The 20,251-nt window shown below is 36.7% G+C and overlaps 1 long non-coding RNA gene across 1 annotated transcript in view; it reads left to right on the top strand.

Moving 5' to 3' along the window:
- LOC140640079 (uncharacterized) overlaps positions 1-20,251 on the top strand; it is a 68,202-nt gene that overhangs the window by 35,542 nt on the left and 12,409 nt on the right. Inside the window, exon 2 of the long non-coding RNA XR_012036739.1 lies at positions 5,921-7,432. This is a non-coding gene — a long non-coding RNA (uncharacterized lncRNA). The remainder of the gene's footprint in view (positions 1-5,920; positions 7,433-20,251) is intronic.

Here is a 20,251-nt window from a genome sequence, read left to right as displayed (position 1 = left end):
AGTTCTGTTCTTTTTAGTTAGTTGACAGTTCGTTTTTGCTTTTGTTGGTTTTTAAAAATTCATGGTGGATTCTGGATTCTGCCAAATGCTTTGGTTATGTTTATTGATATATGTTTATTGATATAAGCACAATTTTCCCCTTTATTCTCTTAGTATATGTTATATTAATTGACTTTTTGGTGTTAAATCAACCTTACATTCCTGGGATAAACTCAGTTGGCAATGGTGCATAATGTTATTTCTGTGTTGCTAGATTTGGTTTGCTAATATTTGGTTGTGAATTTTTTTGTCTACATTCATGACAGGTATTGGTCTGTACGTTACTTGCTATGTCTTTATCAAGGCTATGCCAGGCTCAGAATGAAAGAGAAATGTTCTCCCCCACCTCCATTTTTTGGAAGAGTTTATGGAGGATTAGCACTAATTTTTCTTTAAATGTTTGACAGAGGGGCACTTAGCTAGCTCAGTCAGAAGAGCATGTGACTTTTGATCTCAGGGTCATGAGTTTGAGTCCCACATCAGGTATAGAGACTACTTAAAAAAAAAACTTAAAAAAAAAAAGCTTGATGGAATTTACCAGTGAAAGCATTTGGACCTGCGTTTTTCTTTGTGGGAAGTGTTTTTTGCTATTTTTGTTTTTATTTTTTAACTTATTCAACCTCTTCATCTGTTACAGATCTATTCAAATTTTCTGTCTTTTTTAAAGATTTTATTTTTTAATTATTTATTTGAGAAAGAGAGAGAGAGAGAGAGCGCGCGGGGGCGCATGCGCGCACGCACATGAGCAGGGGGGAGGGGCAGAAGGAGAAGGAGAAGCCGACTCCCTGCTGAGCAGGAAGCCAGACTTGGAGCTGATGATCCCAGGACCCTGAGATCATGACCTGAACTGAAGGCAGATGCTTGACCAACTGAGCCACACAGGCGCCCCTTTCTGTCTCTTCTTGAGTCAGTTTTGGTAGTTATATCTTTCTAGGAATTTGTGCATTTCACCTAGGTTACCTAATTTGTTGCCATAATGTTTTCCATCCTATTTATGATCCTTTTGTCCCTGTAGTGTGAGTGATTACATTCCATCTTTTTCTACTGGTTTTAGTAATCTGCATCATCTCTCTTCTTTCTTGGTCAGTCTAGCTAAAAGTTTGTCAATCTTGTTGATTTTCTCAAACAATCAAAATTTAGTTTGACTTACCGTCTCTTATTGTGGTTTGTTTTCTATTTCTTCTCTAATCTTTATTATTTCCTTCTTTCTGCTTGGCTTGAGTTTAATTTACTCTTATATTTCTAGATTTTTAAAGGAGGAAACTTGGGATATTGATTTTGAGATTGTTCTTCTTTTCTAATAGAAATATAGAGGTGTATAAATTTTCCTGTCTTTAGCTGCATCTCATAAATTGAGATGTGTTGTTTGCGTTTTAATTCAGTTTGAAATACATTCTAAAGTCTCTACTGATTTCTTTTCTGACCTATGGGTTATTTACAAACATTTAATTTTCAAATATTGTTGGATTTTCCAAATGCCTTCTATTATTGATTTCTAATTTAATTTTGTTGTGCTCAGAGAACATACTTTGTATGATTTCTATCTTTATAAATATACAGAGACTTATTTTATAGCCTAGTATATGGTATCTTAAAGAATAAATATGCTGAAAAAGAATGTATATTTTAGTTCAGTTTGGTGGAAATCTATAGGTTTCACATAGATCAAGTTGGTTAACAGTTAATTTAAGATTCCTACAATGGGGATCCCTGGGTGGTGCAGCGGTTTGGCGCCTGCCTTTGGCCCAGGGCGCAATCCTGGAGACCTGGGATCGAATCCCACATCAGGCTCCTGGTGCATGGAGCCTGCTTTTCTCTCTGCCTCCCCCCACCCCCCGGTGACTATCATAAATAAATAAATAAAATTAAATAAAATTAAATAAAATAAAAAATAAAAAAAAAGATTCCTACAATGTTTCTGATTTTCAGTCTAGTTATTTTTTCATTTTTGAGAGTAGTATATTAGAATCTCCAGTTATTATTGTTGAATTATATTCCTCCCTTAAATTCCCTCAGCTTTTGCTTCAGATGTTTGAAGATCTATTGTTAGATGTATATATGTTTTCAATTGTTTATCTTCCTGATGGACTGATGATGTTAGCATTATAATGTCCCTTTTCTCCTATAGTAACAATTTGTTTGGTCTTAAAGTCTATTTTGTCTGATATCATAGCCACTCCGTCTCTCTCATGGTTACTTTTTGCATCATTTTACTTTCAATCTATATGTATCTATGGAAGTGTGTTTCTTATAGGTAGCATCTAGTTGGCTCCTATTTACTTATATGTCTGCCTTTTAACTGGAGTGTTTAATCCATTTAGATATAATATAATTACTTTTGTGGTTGGATTTATGCCTCCCATTTTTCTATTTGTTTTCTTTAATTATTTTTAAAATGTGTTTTTCTTTAGATCTCATGTCGTTGTTCTTCTGTTCCAACTTTATTTTCACTTGCATTAAACAAATATTCTTTGGTGTACCATTTTAACTCCTTTGTTCATTTTTAAGCTATTTTTTGAATTATCTTCTTATGGTTCCTCTAGGAATTATGCTATGTATCTTTATCATAATTTACTTCAGGTTTATACTGACCAATTCTGGTAAATACAGCAAATTTGCTCTGATATACTTCCATTTTCTTTCTCCTCTCATAATGATGGGACAGATTGAGATCAATAATCTCAAAGGTTCCAAATATTTTAAAGAGATAAGAAGTAAAAAATGGAGGGATGCCTGGGTGGCTCAGCAGTTGAGCATCTGCCTTTGGCCCAGGGCATGATCCTGGGGTTCTGGGATCGAGTCCCACATCGGGCTCCCTGTGAGGAGCCTGCTTCTCCCTCTGCCTGTGTCTCTGCCTCTATTTCTCTCTCTCTGTGTCCCTCATGAATTAATAAATAAAATCTTTAAAAAAAAAAAAAAAAGAAGAAGAAGTAAAACGTGGAAAGAAATGTTCTCTTCCAGGAAGGGGATGCATATGCACAAAGGCATGAATCAAGAAGTAGCCTTTTTAGTGGCATAAAATGCAATAGGGAAATGAGAGATGAAATAACAAGAGAGGATCATGAAAGGCCTTGTATACCATACTAATCATTGGGAGAGGGCATTGGTGGGGCACAATTTATTGTATAGCTTACAGGGACATGGACACGTGCATTTCAGTTAGAGTGCTCTAACAGAAATGTAGAGGATCAATTTCAGGGAAGCACCACTGGACGAATCAGAGCTCTCTCTGTGATCCTTCCAGTGAGTTTTTCTTGATTTCCAATGTAGGTTCTGTGAATCTTTACACGGGGTCAGGAGTCAGATCCTTAAGCCTGTACACATTCGACCTTTAGCTTGTAAAACTCCAAAGTGATAAACTCCCAATTGCTGGAGACTTACTGTGTGTAAAGTTATGCAAGGCAATGCTCAATTATTCAGAAGTCATCTACTGAGTTTGCATATAATTCACTTCATGGTATCTCTGTCTTGTTCCTTCCTCTTGCCTTAATCTCATTTACTAGTTGATTAGTTCTTTCATATTATATATGAAGAAAAAGAAAAAGCCAGGGTGAGTATGCTTTCCTTTTTTACAGTTTGAGTAAGTGGAGAAGTCAGAGTTTTAAACTAAGAGTTCAGGGACGCCTGGGTGGCTCAATTGACTAAGTGATTGCCTTTGGCTCAGGTCATGATTTCAGGGTCCTGGGATCAAGCCCCATATCTGGCTTCCTTCTCAGTGGGGATCCTTCCTGCTTCTGCCCCTCCCCTCTTCATTCTCTCTCTCTCTCTTGAATAAATAAATAAAAATCTTTAAAAAATAAAAAAATACATTGAGTTCAAATGAAATTTGTGGCTATCAGTGTATTATTACTAACCTTTACCCTAGCTTCTAGAGTAGATTATAATTTTTTCTCTTTTCAATGTTCATTAGCTTTCTTGTCACCAGAGCAGTCATTCTCAAAAGATATTAATTGTAATTAATAGTGTGCTTAATTTTCATGAATAAGGCACAAATTTACTTTTTTTAACAGTTTTATTTCAGATAAGACTATTTGAAGCTCCTCAAAATACCCACCTGAGGGGTAATTTTGAAATAAATTTATACAGGCAAGAAATAGTCATTGATAGTAACACTACCCAAGAGTGCCAATTGAACTGATATATCTTGATGGTAAATATCCGAGATATTCTCTCTCTGGTTTTTGTTTGTATGTTTGTTTGTTTGTTTGTTTGCTTGTTTGTTTAAGTGGTTCCACACCCAATGTGGGGCTTGAATTCATGACCCTGAGATCAAGAGACCCTGAGATCAAGCACTGCATGCTATAATGACTGAGCCATTCAGGTGTCCCCAAGATATTCTCTCCTTGAATGAATGATTTTGATGGTCTATCCATTAAACTTGAAAATGACATGCAACTAGAAGGGATGTTAATATACTGGTTGGCAGTCTAGGGATCCAAACAGAAGGCTTAAATAATGAGGCAAAATAAGAGAGCTAAAATTTAACACATATAAATATTTTGCCAGTTATGAGTTTGACTATATATAATAGTCTATAATAGTTTAACCAAATATGCAATATTCATAAAAAGTAAGTGTGATAGTACCCCAAACTCCTCAGACAATGCCTGGATGGTAGTGTTCCAACTGTAAGATTCCCAAACTGAGTTGTGCTCTTAGAAGGTCATTAGAATGGTGAGCAGACTCAAATCCATTTTTGTGAAAAATACTTGAAGAGAATGAGGTGTTTATTCTGGAGAACAACAAAAAAAGATGTTTAAAGTACCATCTTAGGAAAGGAGAAGAAGATTTTCTCTGTACTACTCCAGATGGCAAAAATAAGACCAACTGGTACACACGGAAGCGAGGCAGATTTCAGTTTGAATTGAGTTTTTAATGTTAGAACCCTCCAGAAATAAACTATTCAAGGAGATAACAAGTTTCTAGTAATAACAAAAATAATGACAGTAACTTACTGAGGGTTTACAATGGACCAGGCACTACTCTAAGTGCTTCATTCACATGAATTAACTTATTTTATCCTCAAAATTACTCTAGAAGAAACTACTATTATCCTTGTTTCACACATAAGGAATTCAATTTATTTGCCCAATGCCAGATAGCTAGGAAGTGGAAGATATGAATGCATGGAGCCTGATTTCAAAGCTAGAATTCTGACTGTTCTGTGTTCAAGCAGAGTCTCGTTGACTAATGGTAGGGGTGACTAGGGTGAAGGATGTCATATGTGGATCAGAGCCTGGCTAGGAGGAGGCTACTTATATATGACTAAAAATTATTGCATTTATTGAACATTTGTAGTGTGTCAGGCACTGAACTAAAAATTTCACATATATTAAAGGAGATAATCTAGCAAAACTCACAGCATAGCGTTCAGTACGTCATAAATACTCAATTGCTATTATCTGTTACGACCACTTTTATTCCTCTAAGCAGCTATATTAGATGAGTATTATTGTATCTACTTTGCTAACAGAGGAAGTGATGACTTGAGAGAGGAAGTAAATTATCCAACATCAGATAGCAGTGACTACTAAAGCCAGCATGTGAATCAAATCTGCCTGGTGCTACAGCCCTATCCTTTCCACTAAGCTATGTTTCACCAGAGTACCCACCCTTGCAACCTGGAAGTGTTGTGATTCTGTGAAACCAGTGAGCAAATAATAAGTCTAAAAATAACAACAACAACAAAACCTATGCAAACTTAGATAAATCTTACAAATTAATAGACCATTAGCTATCTGAAATTAAACTTTAAATAGTATAAGTATATACCAGAAGTGCAATGAGATGAGATTGCTTTTTTGTTTTTTTGTCTTTTTAAAATTTTCAAACCCACTTATTTACGAGCTAAAGATAATTTTCCTGGCTTTTCTCTCCACAGATTCCACCCAGAAATTCGATAGGCCAGTAAATGAAGAGAAGCTGCAAATTAGAATTATGATCATAAGTTGAAGCCAAATGGCCATCAAGGATCAGAGATGAATATAATGTAAGAGGCTAGGATCTAAAAGCCCCCAAGGAAACAGGACTTGAGACTGCCACCACACACACAGACTATGCACAGAGGAGGACTGTAAGTGAGCTCACTGTAAGTGAGCTGGCAGCAGGACAAGCTGCTCTGCCTTCAAAACAGGGAGAAGAAAAACTCCACCCATTGGTGTGTGTTGACACATGCATGTGCACAAGCTAACATGGTGGAACATCACGAGAAATTGGAACCCAAAGCCTCTGCAGGGAGTGGTTGTGGTACAAATTCATGTTGTCTTCAAAGTGACAAATTAAAAAGCCCCAAATTAAAAAATTCATATAGAACCAGTAAAATCCATAGGGCTCTAGCAGAACCAAATCAGAAATGATCTGATAAAGCGGCACCTGGGTGGCTCAGTTGTTGAACATCTGCCTTTGGCTCAAGGCGTGATCCCAGCTTCCTGGGATTGAGTCCCACATTGGGCTCCCGAGAGGGAGCCTGCCTCTCCCTCTGCCTATGTCTCTGCCTCTCTCTCTCTGTGTCTCTCATGAATAAATAAAATCTTAAAAAAAGAGAGAAAGAAATGACCTGATAAGGATATCTTCATAATCCAGAACACATAAGATTCACACAATGAATAACTCTGAAGAAGAATTAACAGTCAAAAATTAGGAAAAAAAAAAAACTATTTATGAGAAAGAATCACCAGATCCAACAAACAGCCAGACACCAAGATAACCAGGCAGGATGAAAGTCTACTTATTATCTTCTCAAATGAAACAATTAAAAGTCTAAAGGGGTAAAATATATTATGAAAAAGAATAAAGAGGAAACAAGAGATGTGAAAAAAAAATCCAGAAGGTGGCATAGAGGAAAAAATACACGAAAGACAATTCGAGAAATATGAAAACAGAAATGAGAAGCTCCAGTAGGTGCCTAATAAAAACTTCAGAAGAAGAAAGTGGAGAATAGGAGAGAAGCAATATTCAGAAAGATGATGTGGAGCGATTTCGCCGACACGAATCCTAAGACTAAAAAATTTCCAATGAATCGTAATTAGGATAAATAAAAGCAGATCAACACCAAGTCATGCAGAAGTTAAACTGTAGCAATCAAAGATAATAAGGAAATCTTAAAAACTATTGAGGATGAGAGGTGGGTGGGAGGGCAAGAGTGGGGAAACAGATTATTGAAAAAAGCGTAATAATCAGACTGACATGGATCTTTTTTTAAAAAATATTTTATTTATTTGACAGAGCACAAGCAGGAAGTGCAGCAAGCAGAGGGAGAGGGAGAAGCAGGCTCCCCGCTGAACAAGGAGACCAATGCAGCTCCATCCCAGGACCCTGGGATCATGACCTGAGCCGAAGGCAGACACTTAACCAACTGAGCTACCCAGGTGCCCCTGACATGGACTTCTAATTGGTAGGTTTTTATTAGAAATTAAAGGATCCAGAAAGAAAAAAAAAAAAAAAAAGGAAGAAAAAGAAGAAGTGTTAAGGTGAACAAAGCTTACCAAAGTTAAAGAGTCAAATCCTTCCACAAGTTTTGTTCAGAAACAGCAGTACCCTGGCCTCCTTCTACCCATTATCCACATTTCAGAGGCAACCACTTTCATCTCTTACAGCTAATTATTTTGATGTTTACTGCCACATCTCTAACAACATGCTTAATTGCTATTTCTTGATTTTTCAGTTTTATAAACTATTTATTGGTTTTTTACTGTGGAAGATGGAGACCCAACTCTCTTTGTTCTCCCTTCACCCACCACACAGGCATTCAACCTTCCCTTCCTTCCATCATCCTTTGTCCCTCACCCTCCCAAAATTGTTCTATCAAAATTTTGGTTACCTTAATTTTAAAGGTTTACATAATTATGACTACACAAACACTAGTGGAGGCATATAGTATACCATGATTATTTTGTTTCCTGAACACAACTTTCTTTTCCCCAGAGTTAATAAATTGTCATGTTTTTTAAATTGGTTTAGTTTCTATGTATTTATCACTAATTCAGCCCCCTAATTTTTTGATGTGGTCTGAATCTCAAGAGGTTCCAAATGCATCAAATATTCTAGTTGGCATGGCACCTGTGATCTACTCCAATCTGAACCATTTGCTGCTATGCCTGGTGACCACTGTCATCCTGGTGGCTCCTTTCAACCCTTGCTTATTGTAGATCTTCTGTTTCCTATGATGTAAATCATACTTTGGTTATACTTTTGTTTTAGAGGAATGCATTCTCTAGTAACTTCCTATGAAAGATGCAAAGGAGTCTTGTTTTATTTTAAGTCTTTGCATGTCTGAAAACATCCTTAGTCCCCCAGTGTACCTGATTTGTCAGGTAGTGTAGGACCTACACTAAAGACAGTTAGATTGAGCATGAATAAGTGAGCATAATGTTGAGAACCTTGTGAGAGAGTCAAAATCTGGAAGTTCAGGAATGGATTCCAGAGGATTGCCCAAATACACTTATCTGAAATGAGATGGTAAAAGAAGAAGAAGCAGGTAGTTCTGCTTGGCAGTTTTGAATTTCCACCTGACTTCCACCCTCTATCTGTAGAATGAGAACTCAAAAAGTTACAGAAAACAAAGATGCTGTATTTTTGTATATCTGAGGGGTTTTTTTTTATATCTAAGTTTGTGATGTGCACCAAGTTCACCCCTCTTGTACATTTTCTGATTTATTTTACCTTTTTTTCACCCACAATGAGTGTCTTTTGCTTTTATCCTCAGAAAAACCAATATAGGTGCATCCATTCCATGGTGAATTTTTGTGGAGAACTAAAGAAATATTGTAGAGGAGCATTTCCAAGGTATACAGTCAAGTTTCTAATCAATGGGTGATGAGAGAGAACAGTAGTAAATCAGAGGTGGTCTGACAAATGGAAGGTCAGTAGGAGGATCATGGGTTCCATTAAGCATGACTGAACACTTTGCAGAGGGGTTTGGTCTTGTGCAGAAAGAACTGCCACAATGTTTCAAAGAGTAACACAAGGATTTAATAATTTTATTTTGCCACTTTTCCTCCCAATGGAATCTTCATCCTCACTGTTCCCTCTTTAGATTCTCCTGACTAGAGATGTTACAGAGCAGGATTTCATAGCCATCCCTCATCCTAATGTCTCAGGGTCATAGCTACTGAGAAGATATTTACCTAACTTTGTAATCCTTGTTCTCCTGTTGATAATGATAACAAACAAACAAACAAACAAACAAACAAAAAACTTGACTAAAGTTTCCTATTTGTTTGGGTTTATAAAACATCTACATCTGTTCAATCTTGTAGATTTTTATAAACAGATTGTTTGTGCTGGATACACATTGCCTTTTTTTGGATTACACTAATTCCTTCAAATAATCCATCCCTAGAAGCAATTCAACAGGGATAAAATTGCTTCACGAGTAGGTTTGAAATCATGATTGTAAATATTCATATTGCCAGGCAGACTTAATCCTAAATCAACCCTGAACATGAAGCATACTAGTTTTGATTAAGGGTAAAAATAAAATGGGGTATCTTTTCCAGCTTCTCAGTATTTCCAAAACAACAAAAACACTCAAGGAATAGAGAATGGTGGGACTATCAATATAGAGGCTTTGTGCCTCTTAAGAATATGCTTCACCAGGATCCCTGGGTGGCGCAGTGGTTTGGTGCCTGCCTTTGGCCCAGGGCGCGATCCTGGAGACCTGGGATCGAATCCCATGTCGGATCCCGGGGCATGGAGCCTGCTTCTCCCTCTGCCTGTGTCTCTGCCTCTCTCTCTCTGTGTGACTATCGTAAATAAATAAAAATTAAAAAAAAAAAAAAAGAGTATGCTTTACCATTTAAAGCTTAACACTAAGAGCCTGTGTTTTTCCATTACTTATAACAACCTACCACTGAATTTAGCAGATACACATACCCACACTCACCACATGCTGAGACACTTACTTGTACATACACATGTATACATAACTTTAAACTTTTATTTGACATAATTAAAAATTTACAAAAAACTTACAAGGGTAGTATAAAGAACTCCCATATACCCAGCAGAATCCCAAATTATTTAAATTTTGTACCACTTATCATTCTGACACATAATTAATTCACTGATTTGTATATATATATATATATATATATATATATATATATATATAGATTCTTTCTGAACCATTTAAAATTAAGTTGTTATCAGGTTAGAGGGCAACTGTGCCCTTTACCCCTAAACACTTTTGTATTTTATTTTATTTGCTTGTTTGTTTTTAAAAATTTATTTATTTACCTTACACAGAGATAGAGTGAGCCTGGGAGTCACTCTATCTTTTCATGCGAGGAGGGACAGAGAGAGAGAGGAAAGAGGGATGCCTGGGTGGCTCAGTGGTTGAACGTCTGCCTTTGGCTCAGGTCATGATCCCAGGGTCCTGGGATCGAGTCCCGCATTGGGCTCCCTGCTCAGTGGGGAGCCTGCTTCTCCCTCTGCTTGTGTCTCTGCTTTTCTCTCTGTGTCTTTCATGAATAAATAAAATCTTAAAAAAAGAAAAAGAAAAAGAGAGAGAGAGGAAAGAGAATCCTCAAACAGATTCCCCATCAAGCTCAAAGTCCAATGCAGGGTTCTCTATCCCAGGATGCTGAGATCAGGACCTGTGCCAAAACCAAGAGTCTACCACTCAACCCACTGAGCCACCCAGGTGTTCTTTTGTGTATATTTTCTAAGAACAAGGACATTCTCTTGCAAAACCAGTACAATGACCTACATCAGAAAGTTTGACATTGGGATGCCTGGGTGGCTCAGTCAGTTGGGCCTCTGACTTTTTTTTTTTTTTTTTTAAGATTTTATTTATTTATTTATTCATGAGAGACAGAGAGAGAAACAGAGACACAGGCAGAGGGAGAAGCAGGCTCCATACAGGGATCCTGACATGGGACTCAATCCTGGGTCTCCAGGATCACACCCTGGGCTGACAGTGGTGCTAAACCGCTGAGCCACCCAGGCCTCTGACTCTTAATTTTAACTTAGGTCATGATCTCCTGAGTTATGGGACCAAGCCCCGGGTGGGCCCTGCACTGAGTGTGTAATGTGCTTGAGATTCTCTCTCCCTCCCTTTGCCCCTCCCTCTTCTCTCTCTCTCTCTCTCTCTCAAATAAACTAAATCTTTAAAAAAAAGGAAGTTTAATATTGATATTATACTATTATCTAATCTGAAGTCCATATTTTCCAAATTAGTGTTCTTCATAGCTATCTCTTTTTCCTTGTCCACACTCTGACCCAGGATGCCATGTTGTATTTAGTTGGGATGACTCACTGGTCTCTTTTAATCTAGAACAGTTCCTCAGTGTTGAGAATATAGACCAGATATTTTGTAGAATGTCATTTGACCTGAATGTCTGCTGTTTCATCATAATGAAATTCAAGTTATGCATTTTTGGCAAGAATGACAAAGAAATACTATATTCTTCTGAGAGCATCATATCAATTAACACATGATGTCAGACTGTCCCAATATTGCTAATGCTAACTTTACTCACTAAGTGAAAGTAGTGGCTAAGACATTACCTCATTGTGAAGTTAATATTTTTCTTTATGCAAATAGTAAGTAATTTGTGGGAAAGTACTTGGATACTATGTAAACATACTGTTGTCTTTTCACCTACTGGTTCAAACATCCACTAATGATGTCTCACTTCAGCATTTCTTCTACATTTTCAGGTAGTATTCTATTATAAATAAAAGCTTCCCATTTTCTTAATTAATTAATTCCTTCCTTCATTCATATCAGCATGGACTCTTAGAATCCTATTTTATTCAATGGATTGTACTCCATTTCTATCATTTACTTGTATGATCAAATTGTAAATGTAAAAAGCTAAATTTAGGTAGTGAGAAAACCTTCAGGTTAGATTCTTTGTATCTTTGACACATTCTAACCATTCTCTGAGCACTTCTCTAATTTCTGGTACAGGATATACTGTGCTTATTTTGTTCTCTCCCTGTTTTAAGAGGAAAATAAAGGAGCCAACTCTGGGTGCTAGGTGTGCTCATTGCTTTTGATGGTCATTGTTTTTAGGCCCTCTCAGCAGACAAACCTAGAAAAATTATGTATATATATTTATGCTTATATACATATATATGCTCCCTTCCCCTTGCCATATTTGTAATTTCCTTCTCCAATAGTGAGAAAACTGGTTCCATTATCCTCAAAATATTTATTTTCATAAGGATGTACTTTTAGGATTGTTAACCCACACTACTGTGAAAAGCAAACCTAGTAAGCAAAGATCATATTGATCTAGTTTTTGTTGTTGTTGTTTTTTAGGTAAGATTTACATACAGTTAAATATATGAATCTCGAGTATTATCCAACAAATTATAAACCAATTTAACCCACCCATAAAAATATTTCTATCATCCCCCAAATTTCTCTCATGCTCCCTTCCAATGAATCCCCATCCCAATACCATCCAAGAGCAACCTGTGCACTGATTTTTTTACTATAGATTACTTTTGCCTGTTCTAGAATCACATGGAAGTGAATCATACATTATGTACTATTTTGGGTCTGGCTTCTTTCACTCAGTGTAATATTTTTGAGACTATAGGCAAGTGGAGGCAAATGCTTTCTGCTTCTGTTAAAATGATCATGTGGTTTTTATTCTTTATTCTGTCAATGAGAATTACACTGAGTAACTTTTAAAAGGACTATTTGATCACATTGTAGTGTCCTTTCTATATACTGCTGAATTTGATTTGCTAACATTTTGTAAAGGATTTTTTCCTTCTATGTTTATAAAAAACATTGGTCTGTAATTTTTATTTCCTTCCTTTTATCCTTCCTTCCTTCCCTCCCTCTTTTTATCCCTGTTCTTTTCCCTTTTTATTTTTGGTGCTGTCCTTTGCAGATTTGGTATTCAGATATTGCTGGCTCATAAAAAAGAGTTGGGAAGCATTTCTTATTATATGATTTTCTGTAAGAATTCATGTAAGACTGGTGTTATTTCTTCCTCAATGCTGGTAGAGCTCATCAATGAATCCATTGTATCTGGAGTTTTCTTTGGTAACTTTAAATAACAAATTAAATTTCTTTAATAGATAAGAACCATACTGAGGCACCTAGGCGGCTCAGTCATTAAGTGTCTGCCTTCGGTTCTGGTCATGATATTGGGGTCCTGGAATTGAGCCCCACATCAGGCTCCCTGCTTCTCCTTCTCACTGTGCCCCTCCACCCTGCTCATAGTCTCTAACTATCCCCTTTCTCTAAAATAAATAAAATCTTTAAAAAATAATAAATAAATAGATACAGGACAACTCTGTTTCCTTTTATATTGGACTAGTTTTGGTAAGTTGTGCTGTGTCTACAGGGAATTTCCTCTAAATTATAAAATTTTAAAAATGATAAAGTTGTTTATAATATCCCCTTGCTATCCTATCAATGTCTATAGGATCTATACTGATAACTTCCTTGTCACTCTTGATATTGATACATATGTGTTCTATTCCTTGATCCATCTATCTAGGTGCTATTGATTCTGCTGGCCTTTACTTCTCTTAAGTTTATTTAAGCAATCTCTACATCCAACAAAGGGATTGAACTCACAACCCCAAGATCAAAAGTCACATGCTCTTCCAACTGAGCCAGCCAGGCAACCCTGCTGGACTTTTCAAATAACCAGCTTTTTACACTGTTATGGTTTTATTATTGGTCTTTTTTTTCCCACTTACATGTGTTCTTTTATTATTTCCTTTCTTCTACTTAATTTTTATTAGTTTTACTCTTTCTTTCTGCTTTTCTTAATTCAATATTGGGTCGTTGTTTTAGACCTTTCTTCTTTTCTCATATAAACATTTAAAGCTATAACTTTCTCTCTAAACACTGCTTTAGCTGTCCCTATGACTTTTCATGCGTTATGCTTTCAATATCACTTAGTTCAAACTATTTTTCACTTTCTCTTGTAATTTCTTCTTGGACCCAAGGGTTATTTTTTTTTCCCAAGGGTTATTTTTAAGTTTGTTGTTTACTTTCCAAATATTTAAGAGCTTTCCAGATATCTTTTTTTATAATGACTTCTAACCCAATTCCATTATGGGTAAGCCTATGCTCAATATCATTTCAGCACTTCAAAATTTATTGAAACTTGTTTTGTGGCCCTGTATGCAATTTAGCTCAAATATTCCATGTACACTTGAAAATACATGTATGCTACTATTTTTTTTTTTTTAGATTTTATTTATTTATTTATTCATGAGAGACACAGAGAGAAAGACAGAGACACAGGCAGAGGGAGAAGCAGGCTGCCTGCAGGGGAGCTCAGGATCACGACCTGAGCCAAAGGCAGATGCCAGGATCACGACCTGAGCCGCGCAGGCACCCTTTATGCTACCATTTTTGAGTGCTGTGTTCTATAAATGTCAATTACTGCAATTTGGTTGATTGATAGTGTCCTTCAAGTCGTTTATATCCTTACCAATATTTTTTCCATTTGTTCTATAAATTATGGAGAAAGACAAGCTGAATTGCAAACTATAATAGTATATTTATATATTTATCTGTTCCTATTTTCTGTATTATCAGCTTTCCCTTCAAGTTTTTTTTTTTTTTTAATTTTTTTTTTTATTTATTTATGATAGTCACAGAGAGAGAGAGAGAGAGAGAGGCAGAGACACAGGCAGAGAGAGAAGCAGGCTCCATGCACCGGGAGCCCGACGTGGGATTCGATCCTGGGTCTCCAGGATCGCGCCCTGGGCCAAAGGCAGGCGCCAAACCGCTGCGCCACCCAGGGATCCCCCTCCCTTCAAGTTTTTGTTTCTTTTTTTCTAGAGAAGAGAGATGGGGGTAGGGGCAGAGGGAGAAGGAGGGAGGGAGAGAGAGAGAGAGAGAGAGAGAATGTTAAGCAGGCTCCATGTCCATTGCAGAGCCCACTGCAGCGCTTGATCTCACAACCCTGAGATCATGGCCTGAGCCAAAATCAAGAGCCAGATGCTTAACTGACTAAGCTACTCAGGTGCCCCTCCTTCAAGTATTTTTAAGCTTTGCTCTCAGTTATATACATATTATTATTTATGTCTTTTTGATGAATTGACTCATCTATCATTATGAAATGTTCCTTTTATCTCTGGTAATATTCGTCATCTTGAAGTCTACGTTAGCTTATATAAATTGCTAACCCAGCTTTTTGACAATACATATTTTCATGGTGTAATTTTTTTCCATTAAAAAATGGAATGGGGGGATCCCTGGGTGGCGCAGCAGTTTGGCGCCTGCCTTTGGCCCAGGGTGCGATCCTGGAGTTCCGGGATCGAATCCTGCGTCGGGATCCCAGCATGGAGCCTGCTTCTCCCTCTGCCTGTGTCTCTGCCTCTCTCTCTCTTCTCTATGCCTATCATTCTTAAATAAATAAATAAATAAATAAATAAATAAATAAATAAATAAAACAAAACGAATTAAAAATGGAATGGTGGGCAGCCCAGGTGGCTCAGTGGTTTAGCACTGCCTTCAGTCCAGGTTGTGATCCTGGAGACCTGGGATCAAATCCCACATTGGGTTCACTGCATGGAGCATGCTTCTTCCTCTGCCTGTGTCTCTGTCTCTCTCTCTTTCTGTCTCTCATGAATAATAAATAAAATCTTTTAAAAAGATATATAAAAATTGGTTTTAGGGATCCCCGGGTGGCTCAGAGGTTTAACACCTGCCTTCAGCCGGGGGTGTGGTCCTGGAGTCCCAGGATTGAGTCCCACGTCGGGATCCCTACATGGAGCCTGCTTCTCCCTCTGCCTGTGTCTCTGCCTCTCTCTCTCTCTCTCATGAATAAATAAATAAAATCTTTTAAAAAAAAAATGGAATGGCACCTGGGTGGCTCAGTCAGTTAAGTGTCCGATTCTTGATCTCAGCTCAGGTATTGATCTCAGGGTCTTGAGTTTAAGCCTTGCTTTGGGGTCTACAATGAGCATGGAGCTTACTTTTAAGAAAAATTAACCTATGCATTTCATTTTAAGGGACTTTCTAATAGATAGTATGCAGTTGGGTCTAAATAGTCTTTGCCTTTTAGTTGGTGTGTTTAGTCCATTTATATTTAATAGAATAATATATATGGTTGGGTTTAAGTCTATCGTTTTGAGGTTTCTTTTCTATTTTCTAATCTCTTCTTTATTCTTTTATTTCCTTTGTTCCTATCTTCTTTTGGGTTACTTTTAACATTCTATTTTATTTTTTCTATTGGATTCTTAGCTATACCTGTTCTATTTTTAGTGGATGCTCTGAGGTTGGCATTTTTAACTTATCCCAATCTACCTTCAAATAATATTATACCCCTTCACATATAATGTAATAACCTTACAAAAAAGCTTCCACTTCTCCCATCTTTATGCATTATTGTTATAATTTTTACTTCTACATATATTATAAACCATACATTTTTATTTTTGTCTTATTTAAATAAGAAATTGGCTTTAAAAATTAAATAAAAATGATATAAAAGTCTTTATATATACCTACACATTTACTTTTTCTGGCACTCTTTAGCTTTTTGTGAAGATCCACACTATATAAGTCTTCCAATGATATATTCCTTCAAGTCTTCCAGTGATATATTCTCTCAGCTTTTTTCTGAAAATGTCTTTATTATGCCTTCAAATTTTGAATGACATTTTTGCCAAATAATGGATACAACATGGTACTCTGGAAACTGTTGAATGTTGTTCTATTAGATAAATTAACTGGACTCAAATTCCAAACTCCCCTATGGTCAGCAGCAACAGTAATCTCTGCTTTGATCTCATTTTAGCCTGTTTCTTTTAGACATGCTGCTTGGAGTCTCCCTCATGACTGTGCAGAACAGAACTCAAAGATTTGGGCTGAATCTATATGCAGAATTCACTGCTCCTTCTATGAGGTTATCTCCTTTTCAGGGTTTTTTCCTTCACTTTTCAGCCATTCTGACAGCCTCAAAGGTTAGCTTTTTGCTTGAGTTCTAGTTCTTCCACTCTGCATGGATTGGGGAGTGGCTCCCAGGAGAAAAAGCCATAAAATTGTAGATATATTTGGGATACTTGGATGGCTCACTGGATGAACGTCTGCCTTCAGCTCTGGGCATGGTCCTGGGGTCCTGGGATCAAGTTCCGCATCAGGCTTCTACCTCTGCCTATGTCTGTGCCTCTGTGTATGTGTGTGTCTCATGAATAAATAAATAAAATCTTAAAGAAAAAAAATTGCAGATATTTTCCGGTGACTTTCCCTTCTTTTAAGGGTTGACTTCTCTAGTTTCTCGCAGCTTTGGTCACTCACTCTCCAGTGCCTTCGAGTAAGTATTAATTATACTTTAAGGTTGAAAATTGCTATCTGTGAGGGCATTGGTCCAATGTGAGCTACTCCACCATAACTAAAACAGTAATATGAAAAATTTAAATTATAATTATTTTCTTTGAGTCTTTCAAAGTTGAGGTTGTGTGACTACTATAGGTAGAAGACATAAACCAGACATGTCTCTGTTAGTAATAGTTTACTTTCTGGGAATGTAATAGGAAATATGGTTTCTCATGATTCTTATTCTGAACTGCAAGACTGTCCTCTGTTCTGACAAAGTACTCTGCCAAAGCAGTCAAGTGTAAATTCTTTCAGCTGTGAGTCATCCTTCCCATCAAAAGCCTTAGATATATCTTACTTATTTTGTCCATTTGTTAGATAAAGAAGAACTTTCCACTCCCATCTAGAACAGCTCTATTTTATTAGTTTTATGTGTTGGGCTATTGTATATGATTTTTTTTTATTGTATATGATTTTGTTTAAAGGTTGCTGCTGTTGATAAAAGCTTGTAAATCCTAATCTAGATAATCTCTAGCATCTCTGAAATTTAATAACTAAATATATTTTAGTTTGTTCGACTATAGAAGGTTGCTCTTTGTTTATAAAAATAATATTTTACATAGAAATTCCCATTCCTAAGTGGCCTACTTCAAATGCTGCCTACTTAATAGCAGATAGAATCATTTATCAACAAAATGCTCCCCTGATTTCTTCCTATTTGAGCTTATCCAATGATCCATAATGCAAAACTCTATTACTAATTATTTGCCATCAATATTGCCAGCTGTACTCTATGACGTTTTCATGATAGTAATCAAACTAAAAGACAAAGAAAAGATTTTGAAAAATTCTGAGAAATGTATACTGTTTACAGCAAAGGTTACGTATACTTAAGTTCAAAGGCATGTGTGCAGCTCTATGTTGAACTAAGACCTTCATAATAGTTTAGAGCTGTAACTGTGCTAACCTCCTACAGTCAGACACATTTACAAAGGTTGTCATTGCCTAAGGGTTTATGCAATCATTTTTCTGATTTGTTGTAAGTTTCAGAGTTGTTAACATCTGGACATTCCTTTTATCAGGTAGGCGGAAGTTTCTATTTTAATTGTAACTTGGAACTCATTAATCACTTGCTATCATCTTAATCAAGAGAAATAAATATTGTAATAAACATTCATGTACAGCCTCCAGTGAACTAAGACACTATTTGAATGAAAAACAATACACTGATATAGGTCAGAATGTTCCCTCCTCATTGGTATGCTTACTATTTTACTGAATACACTCTAAAGGCTTTTAATGGTAAAGGAAAAGTACTAGGTGTTCTTTTTAGTGTGTTAACTGAAAACACAATGTCTAGTTTTTAGCCCATACGCAAAAATCAAAAATACTGGTAGAGATTCCTCCTACTTTTTAAGCTTCTTGGAGATACTGACCATGTCATATTAATCTTTGTGATTCTGGCAGTACCTAACATGTTGCCTTGCATTTGGGCAGGTGGTCAGCCAATATTTATTTAAAAAAATCCATCTTTATTTTGTAAACTTTTTCATAAGTAAACTTGTTCAGGTAACAGGAAACATTCAGGACTGATAATCTTTCATGTTCAGGACATTATTATTGTTGCAATTTTTGTTTCTAATACTAATGCAATAACTTAAACCCACCTACCAAATCATGCTATTTTATTGATTAAATCCTTCTCTCGTTCCTTCAGTTTCCTAAAGTGTAAAATGAGGGAGGTGTCTTCCAGTGATACTTGATAATCAACTGAATGGCTATGTTACCTATAGCATATCATACAAATACAAAGCATTAATAATTTCATTATAGTTGTGAGTCCTTTGAGTGGTCAGAATCTTTAATTCTATAATCATATTGCAAAAACAAGATGTGCTCAGCTCAGATTCTTCTGTCAGAAGGATGATCACAGATAATTACAGGCAAACAAATTAGTGTCAACATTTTTCAGTGAAAACTGAAGTCTATTGCTTTGGACATAATAATCTTGCTCTTTACAAAATATTAAGAATAGCTTATTTTAAAATGCAAAATGCTATTGCTGATACATAGCTTGATGGTGATAAAAAGTACAGTTGTTCTTTTTTAAAAATATGTTATTTATTTATTCATGAGAGACACAGAGAGGCAGAGACATAGACAGAGGGAGAAGCAGGCTTCCCATGGGGAGCTGGACGCAGGACTCATTCCCAGGACCCAGGATCATGCCCTGAGCCAAAGGCAGATGCTCAACCACTGAGCCACCCAGGAGTCCCAAAATGTACAGTCAGTTTTTAGACTTAAAACTAACATGTAGGGCAGCCCGGGTGGCTCAGTGGTTTAGCGCTGCCCTCGGCCCAGGGTGTGATCCTGGAGATCCGGGATCAAGTCCCATGTCAGGCTCCCTGCATGGAGCCTGCTTCTCCCTCTGCCTGTGTCTCTGCTTCTCCCTCTCTCTCTCTCATGAATAAATAAATAAAATCTTTAAAAAAAAAAACAACTAACATGTAGTAAGAATGTCAGAAGCAAAAAAAAAAAAAAAAAAAAGTCAGAAGCAAAGACCAAGAAATGAGAAAACTCATAGTATGTTTTAGTATTGGATCCATGAGGAGATCAATGCGGCTGCAGTAAATGCTACGATAGAAAACAAGACAGGAGAGGTCATCTGGGATCACACTAAATCATCTATTACCCAAGTTATCATACTTTATTCTGTGGAGAATAGGAAGCCTTGCTGTCGGGATCTGGTTGTTATGTAAGCCATAACAGGAAGGCTAGTCTCTAATGATGTGAAATGGAGACCAGGAAGAAAATCTTATTTTATATTATTTTATCTTATTTTAGTGAGGGAGAGAGGAAGGCAGATGTGGAGGAGAGGGAGGAGAGAAAGAATTTTAAGCAGTCTCCATCCACACCCAGCACAGAGCCTGATGTGGGGCTTGATCTCACAACCCTGAGATCATG

Source organism: Canis lupus, chromosome 9 (assembly GCF_048164855.1).
Source record: "Canis lupus baileyi chromosome 9, mCanLup2.hap1, whole genome shotgun sequence".
NCBI classification, from domain to species: Eukaryota; Metazoa; Chordata; class Mammalia; order Carnivora; family Canidae; genus Canis; species Canis lupus.
This window is presented reverse-complemented; position numbering and strand designations above follow the sequence as displayed.